Source organism: Nerophis lumbriciformis, linkage group LG06 (genome assembly GCF_033978685.3).
Source record: "Nerophis lumbriciformis linkage group LG06, RoL_Nlum_v2.1, whole genome shotgun sequence".
NCBI classification, from domain to species: domain Eukaryota; kingdom Metazoa; phylum Chordata; class Actinopteri; order Syngnathiformes; family Syngnathidae; genus Nerophis; species Nerophis lumbriciformis.
The window spans coordinates 23,552,139-23,573,541 of NC_084553.2; the positions used below are offsets into that span (position 1 = coordinate 23,552,139).

General features: G+C 39.6%; 1 protein-coding gene across 3 annotated transcripts in view; it reads left to right on the forward strand.

The window, feature by feature from the left end:
* Nucleotides 1-21,403, forward strand: part of sox6 (SRY-box transcription factor 6) — a 200,241-nt gene that overhangs the window by 1,064 nt on the left and 177,774 nt on the right. The window lies entirely within an intron of this gene.

Consider the following 21,403-nt stretch of genomic DNA (forward strand, 5'->3'; position numbering starts at 1 on the left):
CATGTTATTTGCCCTTTAAGTGAGTATTTAAATACAAATAAATCAGTAAATGTAGTGCGAGAATAAACATGCATTTTTTAAACATGCAATTTTGAGACCTGATACATGTGCACAAATATTATCTAAATATGATGTATCAGAATAAATTATACATATAAAATGTAAATAAATTAAACATACAACACACAATGTAATTGCATAAAAATAAATTGACACTGACTGGCCTCCAGCAGTGTGCAAACTGTGCAAGGAGAGTTAAAAAAAAAATGCGGACATTTATCTTTTTTTCTTGACCGTGTGCGTATTATGACACCCCCTGTGAACAATTAAAAAGGAACAAAAAACAACACTTATCTGGCTCCTTAAACCACAAACATCACCTCAATTTTGAGTAGGGGAAAAACTTTATTTGCGATTTCAATTGTGTGGGTGCAGAGGAGAGGAGGCAGGGTTCCACATAAGGTAAGGTGGTCCTGGACACCAAATGCGAGTCTAAATGGCACATTTATAATTAGACTGTCCATTCAGCACATTGTTGTGCAGGCACACGCTGAAGAGAGAGTTGCTCTCGCAGCGCAAAGAGTCCATTTGGTGCCACACTAATAACCCACTTATCGTCCTTGTCCAATTTGCCGCATATTTTCTTTCACATTGCTACCGTATTTATAAATGCAGGTGCGCAGCGTATTTTGCAAGTAATGCGCGTTTTGTTGGTCTTAAATCCGGCTGCTGTAAAAGTGAAAAACAGGTTTAAAATAGTTATCATAGCATGAATGCACTGTATCATGTTTGCTCCTATTTTGAATAGTCATTTTTGTAATTTTGGGAGCTCTGAGTTCTTTTTTGCACGGAGCACTTTGAACTCAGCACAAGACAGACATAAGATATATTTGCCTGCAAGCAGGGAGTTCAAAGATTTTAGGACTTTAATTTTGGCATGAAGGGAGAATCCACCTGGCTCACTTGTCTAAACATATCCTGTACTCTGTCCAAGTCCAATGTCCCTCTTTTGCAAGAGGAACTTTCCCCCTTAGCCATCACACATTAGTATTAAATCTATTATTTGTTTTAGGGAATGGGGAAAAATGCTGTGAGTGGTCTTAGTAAAAAAAAATGTTTAGTCTAAGTGCCACTAACTAAATTTACTAGGTGATATACAGGTTTGTGTAGTATTGGAGGATCAAAGAAAAAAAGTAAATGCACATTTTATCATATTAATTAAACACACTTTTGGTATCGCACACAGCACACAAGTCAAATCTGTCTGTGGTAAAAAAATAGAAAAAATAAAACACTTGAGACTGTGTGAGATGTTAAATTTCACTGTGTGTAAAAATAAGCGGTTTACTTATTTGTAAACCTGTGCGAGTCAATTAAGGCACTGTGATCGCCATATTTAACAGGTGTTTCACTCAGAAATGCAGATTTATAAAAAAAAAATATTGTGCAGCAAAGTGAGTTCTTATCATGAAGACCATTTGAGAATTACCTGCAAGAATTTGACTTTAATATTTCAGTGTTTTATTTATTGTCATTGTGTGCGCGTCAACGCAGCTGCTGATTTGTATGTGAGATTTTCCAAGTGACAGGACACAACATATGCATAGGTGTATGTGTGTGTCTGTGTGTGTTAGAAGGGTGTCCTGCTCTCTGAATCACTGGAGAGAGCATATAAGAAGCAAGGATAAACATGGGAGAGGTAAACAACAGCAGGCCTGTTTAAGTTAGAGGAGTCCGACATAAGGGTTGCAGATAATAAATGTGTCGGCACATGTTGTGATAGCTGTCTTTCTAAGTGTTCACTCATTTGCAGGACAGAATATCTCAAAATTCAGACAAAGTGACAGGAATATTTGGTCATTGTCGAGTATGTAATGTGCCCCCCGCCCCCAACATGAAGTTAATACAGCTGAACATGAATAATGCTCCCACGGGACAACAGTGGCAGTGGCAGACCAGGCACATATTAGGTGGAGGTCTCTGCCAGATTGTTTCTCAACAACGTTGTACTTTGTTTTCGGAGTCAGTACGCCGTGGTTGACGGGATTTGTGCTTGCAGAAAAAAGTGGTGTCTTTTCTCACGCTTGATTCGATGGTATCAACATCCCTTGCATTACTCACATCCTGAACGGTAAAAAAAAGGTTGTTCAATTTATCATCACATTATTCTTTGAGTAATTGTTGGGTTTAAAGACCATTTTCACCTACAATGGTCTCTGTGTCCCACACGGAGGCTGTAAGTGAATCGCATTGCAGACATTAAAGGAATGCAAGATGAAAAAAAATGTGTATCTTCACAGGAGCCATATACTGTAATTGCACAAGTGGCCCATTTAGGTCTGTATCATTCATTCTGCCACTGAATGTTTTTCTCAAAATAATTGGTCATGTTCCTTTAGTCCATAGTGTAGCATAATTAACGTTGACTTCAAAATACACCAATTCAGCCTATGCAAGGCATTTTTGTGATTTTTTTAAGTACACATTAATGTGGAAAGTTAATTGGAGAGGCCTTGGTGGGCGTGTATATTTGACACAGGTCTTGGACTGTACTCAGGTGCAGGATTTAGTTAGGCGCATTGTTTTTTTTTTCTGAATCAGATAAACATTTGTACAGTGACTCAGTGAGGATGCTTGCCTTTATTTCAATATCAAAGAGACACAGAGCAGCCAGGCAGTAATTAAAATGTGCTGGATTTTAGAGTCCCTGCACACACACTGACGCACGCCTCCACACACACGCGCGCTCACACAATTTCCAACAATTTCTTGGACACTTACCCTAAGCTGGTGTTAACCTTAAACTGCTTCCTAATGTAGCTAAATATTGACATTTTGAGGTTGTAATTGTGTCCCCAGAAGGGACCTGAGTTGCCGTGATGACCGTGTAAACACTTGACTGTATGTCCCTACAATGTGAACAATACCGGCGACACACACATTCATGCACTGCATTTGGACCAAGGCTGACAACTGCCAGGTTGTGTGGAAAGAGTGCAGGTGATTGAAACTGAATTTTAAACAATCACTCATGTCAGCCGGTGCTCATTGTGCAGACATTCTCCTGTGAAATCCAAAGAAAACAACTTACCTTACGCCTCGTTTTCGCCTCTGCCAACCATTTGAAAGCTTTTTTGTAATTACTTCTTCCCTGATTCTGTAATGTTTTCACTATAGTGACACTAACCTTAATGAAATACATATGTATTAGTGTTCCAACAGTAAGTTAATAATGTCCAGTGGCCTTGTGAATGCCAGGATTACAACAAATACGTGGTGATCCTAATGTGGCCATTTTACTGTTTTTGTCCTGCTCAAATTGTAGAAGGTCTACAGACCTGCGCTTGTGTCTCGTGAGAAAACAAGGCAAAGAGATCAGTGTAATGTAGGCTGTTGTGCTGCAGGTCTCACAAAAGGCACCACAGCATCCCTCCTATTATACTCGGATCAGGCCTTCTCATATAGGCAAGCTCCTGCCTGAGTGAAAGTGTTGAAGGACTCAGCACTTGAGTCCTTCACTTAGTCCGACACAGGCAGCTGTTACACTCTATAGATACTGTAGATAGATAGATAGCCTTAAATCATTCACCTTGTGTTGGATGGAAGGGACACAGATATAGCACAGAAAAGCCTGTTCTTGTAAGATTTTAGTATCATGAAAAGCACTGTAAGGTGACATATTTTGGGAACCCTAAGAAAGCTTTAACCCTTACATTTTTAATTAATTTCTGGAATTTGAAGCAACATATACAAAATAACTTTACCACTGTTACTGTTTTTTATTATGAACTCATGATGACATGATAAATATGTGGATGTGATGAAAAACATAAAGGGAGATCAACTTGTGTATCTGGCAGGTCCCATTTAGATGAAACACATCTGCTCTGGCGAACATTTTGTTCCCATTTTTTTTTATTGATGTCAACCTGTCACTTTTGTCACATTAGACTGATGTATGTATGTACCACTTTCATCTTTAATTTCTCGTTTAATGGTTGTCAACATATTTTTGCTCTCTGCCATAACTGGTTTCGTCAAAAAACAGAAAGAAAAAGTACACGGATTCCTTCGACACTACCTGGACTGAAATCTCACAAGATATGCTGCTCTATCAAGTCAGAACACACGATCAAGGTTCAAACTCCAGGTTTTCGTCTGACTTAAGAGTCTTTGTTTCTTGAAAATTTCAGTATCTAAATTTTACAATTATTGTTTGTCTGAATTTGGAGGTTCTATAAGGCATCTGTAAAAATTCATTTTTAGGGGAGTATTTTAACACAAAACTTGCCTTTTTCTAGGACGTGTATTAATTCAGAGGTTTGTGCATATGCAGTTACGCAGATAAAGCTTACTTGGTTCTTTTTAAATTATTTTTGTGTGTTACTTCTTACTAAATTCTCATCAGAAGAGTTTATGTGTGAATGTCTATATTTTTTTTAACATATTCTGTAAATTCACGGTAAGAGATTTAGATTCCAATGTTTTTATATTTCCAAGATGCAACAGAAGGAATTATTGCACATATCCTAACACAAGCCTCTCCTGTCTGTACAATTACAAATGATCTAGTTGGTGAAAGCTGACAGATCGCCGCGTATCTGCCAACTTGATCTGACATGAGACCTAAAATATGCTCCACGGTCTGTGACGAGGCCAGCCAATCTGGCTTCTTCTCTCCCAATTACAACCGTAAAGATGCTGGAAGATATTTACATTGGCACATAACTGTTTTCATATCAGATTGAAGTTGCAATGTGCACAATGTTGTGAGTGCTTGCAAGCAGCAAGGCAACATACTAGTTTCATTTTTAATAATAGTAATGTTTTACTTTAAGCAAATAATAAATTATATAACAATATAATAAATAGTGAATCATAATATTTTGCATATCTTATTTTAAACTTGAACTCTTTGTTTGTTTTGCTTAGTTACTTACAGTTTTTGTTTGGATAGTGACAAAAAATGATGAAACACAATTTTTTGATAACTTCATTATTATATATATTCTACAAACATGCATACATATATTCTAATAGAGCTTGCTCATTAAGATAATAACAATAAAAATGATCAACTAGGTGCTTGGTCTCATTTATTTTCTTTGATAAAATAAAAAAAGGTAGTCTTATCTTACCTTGTAGTGTATTTTTATCTGAAGTTCATGCACTATCCTCCTAAGTCATTATTTGTATGTTCACCTTTGTTTTCTCTGAAAAAAGCCACATTTATTCATTCAGCACAGAATTTAAATATTTTTTTCATCTGGCCAAAACTCCCACAAATGCTTCTTGCTTCCTTGCTGATAAGACACGGTTGCAACATGCATTTGTTAGCTCACGATCGCCCTCACTTCTCATAATCTGGAAAGTTACAGTATGACAAGAGGCTTTCCAATACAGTGCCTACAGCTGTAATTGTAGTCCAATTAGCAATCATTTTGATGTCACACTTACATCAAACATGCTGTAAATTCTACAGTGTACAAACTAGAAATTCATGGTTTGTCTATCCAATAATGATTTTGGCGACATTATGAACCGCACACCAGTCAGTGATCCATGCCGTCAACCTCTTCTACTTGCACACAGACAACCAAGAATAAAGGCGACATAAGACCCAGAAACCTTTTTGCACTCTGACCATATCAGCAAATCAGTCATACAAGAAATATCCAAAAAATATGTGCTTTCCATCATTCACATCCCTATGTAAGACATGAACACGTATGTTTTTCTTTTTTTATGCATTCTAAGTCGTCAATAAATAAAAAAATAAAAAGTAAACTAACAAATGAGTCAATGGAGGCTCTCTATTACGTCCACAAAGCCCTCTAAATAACCATCCAAAAACTGCCAACAATATTCTATATACATATTGTGACTGAATTTTAACCAAATATTAGCAATATTTTTTTCATAAGCGCTAACGCAGACAAGCAATTTTTCAGCGGCGCATTGATAACAAAGAGCTAACCACTAGCTTATGCTTATGCTGTCCTGCTGCTGCTGCTTTGCATTTCGGCTTGTCAAAGTTATTCTAGATCATAAATCATGCCTCTCATCTGGATAATAGGAGGATTTATCCATAAATCTAGAAGTTGTTCATCTGTGACATTCAATTCATACCCGGTAGATGGCGAGACAAAGACAACCGAAGATGGTGTCTGCAGGCAGCAACTTTTCCTAATAACATTTTGTGAGGATTATGCATAATTATTCATCTAAATCTTGGAATATAAGAACATCATATCGGTTGTCATCACAGTGAAAGCAGACATTATACAGTAAGCGATTCTTTTATTATGTTCGTAGTTTGTATATTTTGTTTTTGCACTTAGCAATACTGTTGCATGATGCTATAGTGTTTTGCTTGAGCTGGATCTGTTTAGCACACAGCTTCTAAAACGTGTAGCTCACCCTCCTTGTATCCGAGCTACAAAATATAAGGTCCTGGATCATAATTTTCCCAAAGTAATCGTTGTTGGCTCTTACAAAGTCTGCATAATTAGCATTGTTGTTGGTGGGGAAGGGATCTGTGGTTCTCACCTCTACGTCACGCGATCACGTGACTGGCTTGCTTATTATCTCTCAAAATGGCTTGGGAATCTTTGTGAGATTTATAATAATTACTTGCAAACGTAAGTTTTTTGGTGTTATGAATCAGATATATATATATATAATAATAGTAGCTTTAATATGGAGGTGGCGAAGTTGGTAGAGTGGCCGTGCCAGCAATCGGAGGGTTGCTGGTTACTGGGGTTTAATCCCCACCTTCTACCATCCTAGTCACGTCCGTTGTGTCCTTGGGCAAGACACTTCACCCCTTGCTCCTGATGGCTGCTGGTTAGCGCCTTGCATGGCAGCTCCCGCCATCAGTGTGTGAATGTGTGTGTGAATGGGTGAATGTGGAAATACTGTCAAAGCGCTTTGAGTACCTTGAAGGTAGAAAAGCGCTATACAAGTATAACCCATTTATCATTTAATTTATAACTTGTTTTTCCATTCTTCTGGGACTTTAAAACAACGGTTGTAATCATAAGAAAGCTCTATTATAACACAGTTTAATGGACACATATTTATATTTGTTTTATGTTTTTATTATTAGTTTTTTTTTATATTATGAAAAGTGAGGCTCTGCCTACCCTGACTTTTCAAACACTGATCATTGTTGAGAAGCTAATGGGATATTCAAAACAGTACTAGAAAATATAGGAAATACTAAAAATGTATTTCTGAAATTTTACCCAATTGAAAATGTGTGTGCCTGATATAAATCAATGTGACCAATAGGCAGAAGGTGAAAAAGATTTTGTAACTTAATTTCTGATTTATTTTGATTCTGTTTAAAAATATGTTTATAATTCTTGGATATGTTACAAGGCTTCCGCATGGTTTCTCTCCCTCCATCTTGGTTAGTCTCTCTGTAATTCAGGCACTGAATTACAGATTCAAAAAAGGTTCTTGTTGAGAACCAGTTCCCAGTGTTTGGAATCTTTGAATAGCTTGCAAGGTTTGCAAACGATTCCCTTATCAATTCCCGTTGGCGTGAATGACGTTACGCACGGCGCCCATGTGGCACAAGCACTCAGGTTACCTTTTAGGAGAAAGGATGACAACAGGGCAAAAACTTTTGCACACATAGCATGCTATAACTTTGAATGAATGTTTTCAATCTGCTCCGAGCCCAAACTGAATCTCACCCAGCAGCAGCGGCAATGTCACCACGTCCTCTGCTCTTACATATAACACGGCAGGTAACTAACTAACACTACCTATCATGTTAGCGCCTTCTGCCTCATTGTAAAACCTGCTATTATTAATTGTAAATGTGAAATGAATGCTTTCTCATGCATTACATTTACATGACCCTGGCAGCCTCTACACTGTCTGAGAAGTGTTCTCCCCAGCTGGCGACATCATAAGTCTGTTCTGCAAACAAATTGTTGATTTTTTCATAGCTGATGGTTGCAGAATTTCACAAAGCACTGTTGCATTGGACTTGACTTTCTTGTAGTTGTCACTGAATGACTTTGTTTACTTTTGAGCTCTCAGCTCATATATCAATTTGAAAATAATCATTTTAATTTCTATTAAAATATGTTGAATATCCTACTGGACATTCTTGAGTAATCACCAAATAATAACTTATGTTGTATTTTGTTAATTTCTAAGGAATAATCTATTATTATAATGTTTTATATAGTTATATTTTCAAAACAAATACATTTTTCTGGACCTTCCTTGGCACTCCACCGAAGAACCTGTTGGGCTTGTACGCTTTTGTTACTTCTCAAATAAACAAAGTTGATGCGAATCTACCTATTTGTTCTCCCTTTTTCCAATTGAGAATTGATAAATAAGCTAATGTCTTTGGGTTCAGACCAGTGATTTCACTGTGGTTTGTGTAGCCCTTCGAGACACCTATGATTAAGGGCTATATAAATAAACTTTGTTCGATTGATTGATGAAATCATTAAGCAGAATTGAAAATGGAATCGGATTCGTGAAAATCTTATCAATTTGCATCCATAATTGGGAAGGACTGAACTGAACCAAAATATTTTCTAGTTATAGAGCAACAATTAAAAAAAAATCATTTTAAATTGGATTTAAAACATTAAACTATTCAGAATTTTTTTGTGTTGCAGTGAATAGTAAAATAATTGGTCATCCTTATATGACCAATATTGAAACATTTTGCAGAAATAGGAATACTTTGAAGGACATGTGTCATTTTAGTCACAACACTAACAAGGTCTACCGTTCCACAGTCTTGTGTCTAATGAAAAACACATGAATCACGAGTCAAACGATAAACGCTGTAGCCTACGGTAAACGAACATCAGTTTCAGTAGTGTCAGAAACATGCAATCGTGCCACACTTAACATGTGAGGTTGATCTTGGCTCAAGGCTTTCCCAAGCTTTTCTAGAGAAATGCTGGAAACTAAACAAAAGCCTTCTGTTCTAAACACACATAAACTCACTTATTATGTATGGATGTCATCTGATCTAACGGTGTGTGATGCTGTGACTTTACAAGTTCAGTTCATATAGAGGCCTTTCAACTTATCTGGTGCAAGTCCTTGTCAGGAAAAAGTTAGGAGTGTGAAATATTGTTAAATGCATTTTTACCGCCCTCAGAAGGTAGCAACATCGGTTGCATGTAAAAAATAATGTTAGTGAACAGCAATCAGCTTTAGAAGAAACTGAAACAAACATAAAACATGTTTGTGCCTAATAACGAACTTGAGAACATACCAGATTGCTGCACATTTATAAGCTAAGAGCATGTGTGGTGAGGAAAACCCTGAAAGCCCAACTCAACTCAGTGCCTGAAGATAAAGCCAAGAAAGTAAGTTGTGCCATAATCACTTTCTTGAATGGGACTAAAAAAAGAGAAATCTGCTGAAATGATAGAGAAAGTCTGTGGTTTGGCCCGTACTGTAAATTTCCCATGAGCCTCTTTGACAATCTGAAGGGATAGCCACTCTGGCACACGACACTAGCCCACATAGAGAACACACACAACACCCACACACTCCTGGGGTAAGCTTGTTAGAGGGAGGGTGATTGGTGGCTAGATCGAGGGTCGTAGATGGGAGGGCACTGTCTTATATGAACAACAGCAATACTACTATAAGACATCTTACAAACAAATGTTGAGGTCAGTGGACAACAGTGTGGCAGTGTAAAAAGAAATGAACAAGATGGATGTTACTGCACACACAAAGTGTTTTAAAGGCTCACCTTGACTCAGCATTGAAAAGTCAGTCCTCAGCCTTGCAATGCCTGCCAAATGACGTCCTTGCAAAATTATTTTTTGGCAGTAAATCAGAGTAGACTTTTTTTTTTTTGAAGACTTGTTTCCGAACCTTAACCAAGAGTTTGACTTTTTTTTAAACCATAACCATTATGTACTTGCTTTGACCGCAGTGGTTCTCTCGTCCTCACACAATGCTACACAACAACATACAGAAGAACCCTAACTATACATTACGAAGCACACTGAATGTAAAAGTTAAGTTGAAAAGTTTAGCTGCTCGCAGAGGGAACAAAAATGTTTTAGAGATCTGCCCTTTAATTCATATCTATAATAAAAGCAATTGGGTATGTCTGTTATTGGGGCCATGGTACATCTTTCCAACATACAGCTATTTTTCTCTCTCTCTTTTGCTACTCTTAGATGCGAGAGAAATGGTAGCATCCTTGGTGGAGGTAAAAATAATGCAATTTTCTTAAATGCTGTACAGCCACAAAAGTTATCCTGCAAAATGTGCAACCAATTGCAAGCGAATGTACAGGAACACAGTGTGTACGAACCATGTTTGGTCTCCTCCAATGCAGATGCTTGAATGCACACATATGCATGGCTGGTTGTGGTTGTGTGTCAACAGGGAGAAAAGCTTTATGTTCTTGGTTAGGGGTGGGGTTGAGGATAGACCGGGGAGGTACAATGTTCCTCCTCATCCTCAAAAAAGCTAAATTTATTGGTTACCATCTGCAGGGTGGAGGAGTTTGGGTTGTGGTCAGGCCAAAGAAAGGCTTCTAATTAAACAGTCATCATTATCAACTTGTGGCCAGGGATCATCATCTCCAACACTGGTTGTCCAAGATGAACATGGAATCATTGAGGCTTCGCTTGAAGCCAATAGATGCCTGAATTAGAATGAAAGAAACAGAGGAGAAAAGTGCAAGCAAGAAGTCTTGGCGGGATAGGCTGCATGAGGCCTTGCACCAAATCAGGTTTAAACAATTACCCAACATCACAGAAACCAATAAAACCTCAGTGATGGCGATGGCTTTTTCCTGCTGTACTTCAGCCCAAAGCCTGGGCTATGCGTCACATGTAAGCCTTCGATAATTTCAATTAGCTTAAGAGGGCCTTCCTTCAATATTGCAGTTGCGAGTGGACCGTTCCTTTTGGGTTTGACAGCCCCTTTAATATACTATTTCATGGTTTGATGTGTGAGTGACACAGAGGCGCTCAGATAGATTGGAAAAATGGCTTGTTAGGACCTAATTAGAGTCCTGTGATTAAGAGGAAAGTGACTATGTGATTAGGAGACCTGCAGTTGAAGTTACAACATAAATGAATATTTAGACGACTCAAGTTTACTAACCTGGGTGGGTTTTGTTTGTTGATTGTGAGCCAATACAGCGTCCATGATGTAGCTCAGAGGTCTCAAACTTGTGGCCCATATTTTGTGGCGGTCTACTTAACTTCATAGTTTAGTGCAGTTATTCTCAAACAGTGGTACGCGGGCTCCATCTAGTGGTACGCCAAATAATCACTTGATTAATGTACAGTGTTTTATTTTCCTATAATAAAACACAGTGTCACTGTACAAACTGTGTGTAATGTTACAGTGGCCAAAATATTCAATATACTTGTTAAATAAAACATCTGTTTTGAAAGAATACTTAGGCCTACAAGGCTACTGTATTTTAATATTGGTCATTATGGTGGTACTTGGACATATACTTCGGCCTACTATGCTACTGTATTTTAATATTGGAGATCCAAGTTTGTTCCAAAATGTACTTGGTGAAAAAAGTTTGAGAACCACTGGTTTAGTGTAACTGTGGTCCGCTACCCTGGAAGGATGTTACTTAAACATATCATGGCGATCTTAAATACCACTAAAATGAATACAATACAATACAATTAGAAGAACGGTACAACACAAAAATTGCAGCACAACAAACACACAAAGAGCAACTTTTGGTAAGCAAACCAAAGTATTCTGACCATCTCCTGGGTAACTGAACATTACCTTTGGGGTCGCGTGGGACGCTGGAGCCTATCTCAGCTACAATCGGGCGGAAGGCGGGGTACACCCTGGACAAGTCGCAACCTCATCGCAGGGCCAACACAGATAGACAGACAACATTCACACTCACATTCACACACTAGGACCAATTTAGTGTTGCCAATCAACTTATCCCCAGGTGCATGTCTTTGGAGGTGGGAGGAAGCCGGAGTACCCGGAGGGAACCCACGCAGTCACGGGGAGAACATGCAAACTCCACACAGAAAGATCCGGAGCCCAAGATTGAACCCAAGACTACTCAGGACCTTCGTATTGTGAGGCAGATGCACTAACCCCCCCTCCACCGTGCTGCCCGGTAACTCAACAGTGTCAAAATATTACATTTGTACATACAATTTTAGATTTATAATGACTCAGGGCCTATTATAGGTCAGGGTTACAAAGCTGCTGGTAGAAGTAGTTAACAAATTTAATCACATGGTTAAAAGGTGATTCACGCACACGCTACCTCCAGTGGTCCTCAGGTAAACTGAGTGTTGGACCCTTGCTATGGCTCTATCTTAGCAGATCTCCACTGAGAATACTTCATATCTACTTCATCATGAAGTAATTTTGGACATGTTATTAACTTCGGTCAGATACAAACATAATTAACAGAAGATGATTTAAAGGCCTACTGAAATGCGATTTTCTTATTTAAACGGGGATAGCAGGTCCATTCTATGTGCCATATGTGTTCATTTCGCAATATTGCCATATTTTTGCTGAAAGGATTTAGTAGAGAACATCGACGATAAAGTTCGCAACTTTTGGTCGCTGATAAAAAAGCCTTGCCTGTACCGGAAGTAGCAGACGAGTAGCGTGACGTCACAGGTTGTGGAGCTCCTCACATCCGCACATTGTTTACAATCATGGCCACCAGCATCGAGAGCGATTCGGACCGAGAAAGCGACAATTTCCCCATTAATTTGAGCGAGGATGAAAGATTTGTGGATGAGGAAAGTGAGAGTGAAGGACTAGAGGGCAGTGGGAGCGATTCAGATAGGGAAGATGCTGTGAGAGGCGGGTGGGACCTGATATTCAGCTGGGAATGACTAAAACAGTAAATAAACACAAGACATATATATACTCTATTAGCCACAACACAACCAGGCTTATATTTAATATGCCACAAATTAATCCCGCATAACAAACACCTCCCCCCTCCCATCCATATAACCCGCCAATACAACCCAAACACCTGCACAACACACTCAATCCCACAGCCCAAAGTACCGTTCACCTCCCCAAAGTTCATACAGCACATATATTTCCCCAAAGTCCCCAAAGTTACGTACATGACATGCACATAGCGGCACGCACGTAAGGGCGAGCGATCAATTGTTTGGAAGCCGCAGCTGCATGCGTACTCACGGTACCGCGTCTGTGCATCCAACTCAAAGTCCTCCTGGTAAGAGTCTCTGTTGTCCCAGTTCTCCACAGGCCAATGGTAAAGCTTGACTGTCATCTTCCGGGAATGTAAACAATGAAACACCGGCTGTGTTATCCGGCACAACAGTCAAGGGGTGCATTCTACGGCGGGGGTGCGTTATCCAGCACAACACTTGCCGCAATACACCGCTTCCCACCTACAGCTTTCTTCTTTGTTCATTGAACAAATTGCAAAAGATTCACCAACACAAATGTCCAGAATACTGTGGAATTTTGCGATGAAAACAGACGTCTTAATAGCTGGCCACCATGCTGTCCCTAAATGTCCTCCACAATCCGTGACGTCACGCGCAGACGTCATCATACCGAGACGTTTTCAGCAGGATATTTCGCGCAAAATTTAAAATTGCACTTTAGTAAGCTAACCCGGCAGTATTGGCATGTGTTGCAATGTTGAGATTTCATCGTTGATATATAAACTATCAGACTGCGTGGTCGGTAGTAGTGGCTTTCAAACATGACGCCTGGCATTCACGCCAAAAAAATCGAATTTTTGTCTCAACAGACCAGAAAGTTTTGTTTCTCATGGTCTGAGAGTCTTCAGGTGCATTTTGGCAAACGTTTTACCAAGAAATAGCTTCCTCTGACCATTATATCATACAGGCCTGGTTGGTGTATTGCTGCAGAGATGGTTGTCCTTCTGGAAGGTTCTCGTCTATCCACAGAGGAATGCTGTAGCTTTGACAGAGTGACCATCGGGTTCTTGGTCACCTCCCTGACTAGACTAAAATGAATGCAGCAATGTACAGAGTCATCAGATGAAAATCAATCAATCAATCAATCAATGTTTATTTATATAGCCCTAAATCACAAGTGTCTCAAAGGGCTGCACAAGCCACAACGACATCCTCGGTACAAAGCCCACATAAGGGCAAGGAAAAACTCACCCCAGTGGGACGTCGATGTGAATGACTATGAGAAACCTTGGAGAGGACCGCATATGTGGGTAACCCCCCCCCCTCTAGGGGAGACCGAAAGCAATGGATGTCGAGTGGGTCTGACATAATATTGTGAGAGTCCAGTCCATAGTGGATCCAACATAATAGTAAGAGTCCAGTCCATAGTGGGGCCAGCAGGACACCATCCCGAGCGGAGACGGGTCAGCAGCGCAGAGATGTTCCCAGCCGATGCACAGGCGAGCGGTCCACCCCGGGTCCCGACACTGGACAGCCAGCACTTCATCCATGGCCACCGGACCTGTGCCCCCCCCCTCCACAAGGAATAGGGGAGCAGAGGAGAAAAGAAAAGAAACGGCAGATCAACTGGTCTAACAGGGGGGCTATTTAAAGGCTAGAGTATACAAATGAGTTTTAAGATGGGACTTAAATGCTTAAATCCAACACTTCCCATCCAACCCGATGGAGCTTGAGAGGTGCTGCAAAGAGGAAGGGGGAAAACTGCCCAACGGTAGGTGTGCCAAGCTTGTGGTATCAAATTTAAAAAGACTTGAGGCTGTAATTGCTGCCAAAGGTTTATCAACAAAGTATTGAGCAAAGGCTGTAAATACTTAGCTACATGTAATTTGTATTTATTTTTAACACATTTGTAAAATAAAAATAAAAATAAACTTTTCACATAGTTATTGTTATTGTCATTATAAGAATCAATTTATACAATTTTGTCATAAGGCTGTAACATAACAAAATGTAGAAAAAGTGAAGCGCAAATAAACAATTACAACCAACAATATTTAATATCTGCTGTTTCATCAAATAGCTGTATGATACCAGGCTCAAACGAAGAGATTAGCAGCAGATTTTCTTCCTTTTCACAATGGACTTTAATTTGTATATATTTTTTTACAGACATCCCATTTGAAATCATTTGTGGTAGCATGTGAGGGGATGAATATTGTCAAGAGAACCCTGAGATTTGACAATTTCACAACTGACTTCCTTCTTGAAATGACACTGGCTTACCTGCCTATTACTCCCTTTGATTTCTACAGTAAATGCCTCTGCACTCTGAGAGGTATTCATAATAAGCTTAAACTTCAATGGCTTCTTTGCTAAAAGGTGCTTATCTCTCGTCTATTCAAAAAAGAAAAAAAAAGAAGGGTAATTTTTTCCAATGTCAACATTTTACCATTTGGCCACAGCCGGCGAAGAAAAGTGTGATTGCTAGAGATCAGGCATGCACACGCACACGCTCACATACACTGACATCCATGGTTGCTAGAATATTAGTATATCATTTCGAAATTAAAATAAACAGTCGTGGAGTTTTCATGCAAAGATGATTCATGCCAGTGTTTCTCAATTATTTGATCATGTCACATAATTTCTGTGATCCCCCTAAATTGAACTACTATTGATAACCTGATAATATGTATTTATCTATACCATGGGTGTCAAACTCTGGCCCGCGGGCCAAATTTGGCCCACCATGTAATTTCACTTGGCCCATGAGGTGATATGAAATTAACACTAGAGCTGGCCCGCCGATTATATACAGCGGCGGTGCCGCGGTACACCACTAATTCTCATACTTGCCAAACCTCCCGGGAGACTCCCAAATTTTAGTGCCCCTCCCGAGAATTGTAACGTCCCCTTTTCGTCCAGTCCAACGAGTGCTGGCTCAGTTATATAATATGTGCGGCTTTGGCACGCACACAGAAGTGAATGCAACGCATACTTGATCTTCAGCGATACAGGTTACACTGAGGGTGACAGTATACAAACCTTTAACATTGTTAGAAATATACGCCACACTTTGAATCCACACCAAACAAGAATGACAAACACATTTCGGGAGAACATCCGCACAGTAACACAACATAAACACAACAGAACAAATACCCAGAACCCTTTGCAGCACTAACTCTTCCGGGACGCTACAAGGTGTGTGTATGTGTGTGTGTGTGTGTGTGTGTGTGTGTGTGTGGGGGGGGGGGGGGGGGGGGGGGGGGGTGTATATTGTAGCGTCCCGGAAGAGTTAGTGCTGCAAAGGGTTCTGGGTATTTGTTCTGTTGTGTTTATGTTGTGTTTCTGTGCGGATGTTCTACCAAAATGTGTTTGTCATTCTTGTTTGGTGTGGATTCACAGTGTGCCGTATATTTCTAACAATGTTAAAGTTGCTTATACGGCCACTCTCAGTGTAAACTGTATCACTGTTGATGAAGTATGCTTTGCATTTACGTGTGTGTGCGTACAGGAACCGCTCATATCTTGTGACTGGGCGGGCACTTTGTTAGAAGGGATGAAAAGCGGAAGTGACGTCAGATCGTAGAGGACGTTAAAAGCAGTGCCTGTAAGGCACGCCCCAAGACTGTGGAATACGAGATATAATGACTGATGAACACCTCAAAGCCTGAGCCCTGACTTTAATGAACTAGCATCCAAGAAAAGATGGCAGGTATCTGGCTTGGGCAAATCAGATTAGATCAGTGTGTTGCAAACTGAGCAGTTTAAAGTTCTGAATGGTTGGTTTATTCATTATTTTATTTTCCAATTTATTAGCCTGTGGAAAAAGTTAATGTTGATATTTACCTCAGAAGGCTGCAAATAGAAAAGTGGCATTTTATTTTTATTTAAATTGTATTTGATATGCCATTGATATTTTTTAATTATTATTATTATTATTATTATTATTTGAAACTCGATTTTGCATGTCACTATAAATTTATACAAACCTTGCTTGTTCAATATTTAATGCAACACTTGTTTGGGTCCCTATCAAAAAGGTTAATTTGTTCAACCTTGGCCCGCGGCTTTGTTCAGTTTTAAATTTTGGCCCACTCTGTATTTGAGTTTGACACCCCTGATCTATACAATGCACTTTGTGAGCTACATTGTTTTTAAATGTCAGCTCTGCACACATGTGTACTTGCTACCTCTACTGGGTAAAAACGGGAGCCTGCTGCTGCCACCTGGCTGCAGGCTTGTCTACGGGTGTAAATTCTAACTTGAATACCATAGTGTTGACAAAAACAATGTCTCCAATGTCACTGAGACACCTCACCATGACGCCCTTTTTGAGAAACTGCCCACTATGTGATTTAATTAATATCAGCATTTTTCCTTTATGACTTTGATCATGGTTCCATTTAGACATCCAGTTTATATTATTTACATTTTCATTCTGTTTCTGGGTGGGACACACCCAGCATACTTTGCAGAGTTTACAGTATGTGTTTGTAATATAAGACACTTAAAGACTAGTTTGTGGTGAGTGAAAGTGACCATGAAAGGCCCTCGCGCTTCTTGGGAGCGCTGTCAGTTTGTCTTGTCGGATAATGAGTAGCATGTGTCGAACAAGCGAAATGAACGGGAATAATCTTTCATGTGACCCACCTGTCATGCTCATAGCACTGTTAACACTAACCTCATGTTACTGTTGTTAGGTCAGCCACTTTAAAGAATCTCCGTGTCCTCCTGCTCCACCCTATTATTTTGTAATAGGAACTCTGCAACACAAGACAAACAACACAAACTAATCATCTGTTGTTCGAAGAAATATGCCAGTGTAAGAGCTAGGCCTTGGTTTAGAATTAAAATGCGCAGACAGTAAGCGCTACATCTTAGTCTGGTAATTTATTAAAAGTGTGCTGTGAGGTTGTTCAGGTTGTCCCTACTGCCTTCAGTTTGAGCCTGCAGAGTTTTACGCTTTCTTGTCCCATGCTGTAATAGGCCCACAGGACATGATGGGGCTATAATAACTGCTTGGCGTTGCTTTTCCTACCCCACTCCCATCCTCCACTAAATTAAAAAAATGTACCTTCGAATATGGCATACGTGGCACACGTTGTGATGTCAGTTGTTATTGCTGGACAACGTGCACCAGTAAATTTGGGATTATTTTCCACAATCTGCTGTACGGAGTGCATTATGTCACAAAGGCCACATTGTAGCTTGTTGGGTGTAGAGCAGTGTTGTCTGCCTCCTTCCCTTGTTCTGTCTGTGCTTTCAGTCCAGACCGAAGCTTTATGCCCATTTCCTTTACTTGTGCTGGAGTCAATGAACAATGAGCCAGCCTATAGGACACCTTACACAATGAGAGTAAAATTAACACAGCGCACTATTATGCTATACTTATACCTGTCCAAACATTTTTGATTATATTTTAAAAAACTATTTTAATGCATTTGTGGACGACTTTTTCCAGGTTTTTTTTTCTTAATTTTAAAATATTGACATTGTATGTCTTTTAATTATTTTGTTGTACAATTGTCTTTGCAAAACAGAATGGTTGACTGTCCAAAATAGAGCCTCATGTTTTTCCCCCCCTAATTACATTTCCCCTCCAACATTCGCTGGCAGGAAAACTCTTACCTTGTTTGACTTATTTATTGCCTGACTCCAGAGGTAATTTGACCTTTAATTTCAAAGGCTCTTTTTTAATCCAGAAAAGGAGTGTTAAACTCAATTACACAAGTGATCAGTGGCTCAAACACTACATTTGTTTTATGTGAGGGGAACAACCAACCATAGTCCTGCTCTCAGCCCCTTGTCCCTCTCTCCTGACCCTTCCACTATGAAAGGGCAACAAGGGGGAGAGGTAAATTAGGAGAGCCAGATGGGGAAAAGGGGTGGGGAAGAGGTGAGTGAGACGAGAAAGGGAGAATGAGGAGAGGAGCGTGCCCTACGGTTCCTGCCATGTCGCTGGAGATTTGTATCCTCCTTTTAAATAATTTCCCTCTTTAGAAGATTACGAAGGCAGAAATATTCCCAAACTCTCCCTAAACGCACTAATTTTCATTTGCAAATGCTGCTATTAATTGCCGGTTTAAAAAAAGAGAAATGACCTCTGCAACTGTAAATAAGAATACATGAAAAAGGTTCATGTTAAAGTGTGTAAATGCCAGTAGTAGGGCCAGTGGAGCCACTGTAATGCATGTTTCCATCACTGTCATATTTACACCATGGACACGTGTGTGCTACTGTCACACGCTGCCCTCTGTTAATGCCTTGACCCTTGCATTTTTGCTTTCATTTATTCTGTCCACAAAGGATGACTAAAACCTGCATCAGCTTACTGAGTTGCACATTGACATGCAATTAAATGATGTCACAGACTTTACCACAAATGTTTTCCACCTCCGTCCTCAGTTGGAAAATGATTATTCGTCAACCCAAGACTACTTTTCACGGCAATAAAAGTCATTCATGGAAAACTATGCCCAGTTGTCAATTGTCCGTGCCCTGCTTCTTCTGGAAAAAAGACAACACAGCATAATTTGCAGACACCACTGCCTTGTTGTAACCTGATCATTTATGGATCACTTGTTTCCTTTCTGGTTTAATTCACCATGTGATTGATTTTCATTGCAGTGCTGTTGGAAAAAAAATCCATGCTAAGCTGTGCCTAAAATAAGGGATAATTTGAATACAGATGCTGGTCTCTTGGGTCTTGTCACTGGAAACCACTTGGAGCTATTAGACAATTGCAGGTTCATTATGTTGCTCTGATTAAAGTTGCATCTCCCATGGAAATATTTGCATCTTAATGCTTATTGTCAACATTGAAGCAGAATGCAAGCTGATTTTAAATACCAGCTTTAGATATCACTTTAGAATACAGTACTGTAGGGAACTTGTTCAACTGAGGAATGCAGGGGGCCACCTTGACACATTTTGTACATAAAACATTTAAGTAGAAAATATAGTCCTCATGAGTTGCACTCCCTTACTGTGTTTTCAATGGCCACTGTTGATATGTATAGAATCTAAGGCTTTAGAATTCTCTACCACATAGAGCAGCACTTTCTATTTAAACTTCGTTGTAAAATCATCTCTACAGTTGCCAGCAGGTGGTGTGTGTTTTTGTAATAATGTCCATTGTGTAATATGCTGATTCCATCTGAATGAAGGGAATTACAACTATCTGCTGGTTGTTTTTATCTGGAGAAAGAAAGATCAGGTGTTTAGTTGAGGTGAGAGGTTTGTTAATTAGAGGGTGCAATGCACCTGAGGATTGGGACACATTGTTGTTTACTGACTTAAAGTAATAGTGACCACTATAATTCAGTTGGCAACAGACTGTTGGAATTAGAGTCAAAGATCAATTTTAGCACTCCTATGGTTATGTTATGTACGGTAACTTAGCTCAAGGTGGAAGAAGATCTATGCTTTATACTTGCGTCTTTCTATTATATTGCAACTACTGATAGATAGATCCAGCCTTTCTGTAAATGTATTTATTGTCTTTGCATTTCAGCGTATTTACTATATATGTAGGCGCAAGTATGTGGCTGCGTGTAGAGTGATGCCCCCGCTGATTCTACTCGTCTAGCTCTTTGTCCTGCAGCACTCAGTGTGTCTGCCTCCTCTGGAGACTAGCAGCCTTCTCTAGTGTGGCTCCACAAAGGCCCAGCCTCTTTTGAGGTGTTAAAAACTTCCATTATGCATCTCCCCAGACAAAAAAAAACTAGTAAGCCCATTTTAGTCCAGTAGCAACACAGGCAGACATTGTGGCCACGCTTCTCGAGCATTCATTTCACAGATGCTAAAACCAGTATGTGGTGAACAGGATTTGAGGAGCTAAAGTGCCCTGTGAGGGCCAGGTGATAAGAGGGGAGAAACACTGACACACAGTAAAGTAGAAGATGGGCTCAGGAAAATAAACACATTACCTGGGTGAGAGGGAAATACTTGCTATACTCCTGCAACCCTTACCCATATAGACAGATACACAAACCATACAGTGCAAAAAAAAAAAACCTGGGCAAAATAAAAAGGAAAATAAAACATAAGTGTAACTTGGAAGTCAAGAGAAAAGGTCTCATTGGCGTGCAAGAAGACAAGCCTTTCCCTTTGTTCTCTGACTTTACAGGCTTTGGAGCGAAGAGTGTGTGAGGAAATCAAAGAGAATTGATAGGTTGTATGGTTTCCTCTTAGGAGAACTAGGAACTCAATATTATTTTATTCTTTTTATTTAACATAGAGAGAAAAGGCAAGGATATTTGCAGAACAGCACAATCCAGTCAGTGCAGTGTCTTCATCAATCTACTCTCTTGAAGCAAAATGCTCCTCGGTGCAATTGATTTCCCCTTTGCTTTACTTTTACACTTCAGCCAAAAAGGCTAATGGCAATTGTATCCTCAACAAAGATTGTTTCACTGAAGTGTCACTCGGAGAGACATTCCTGACACATCGGTGCAAGACATTTTGTGAGTGTCTGGTCTTTGGTTCTTCAGTGT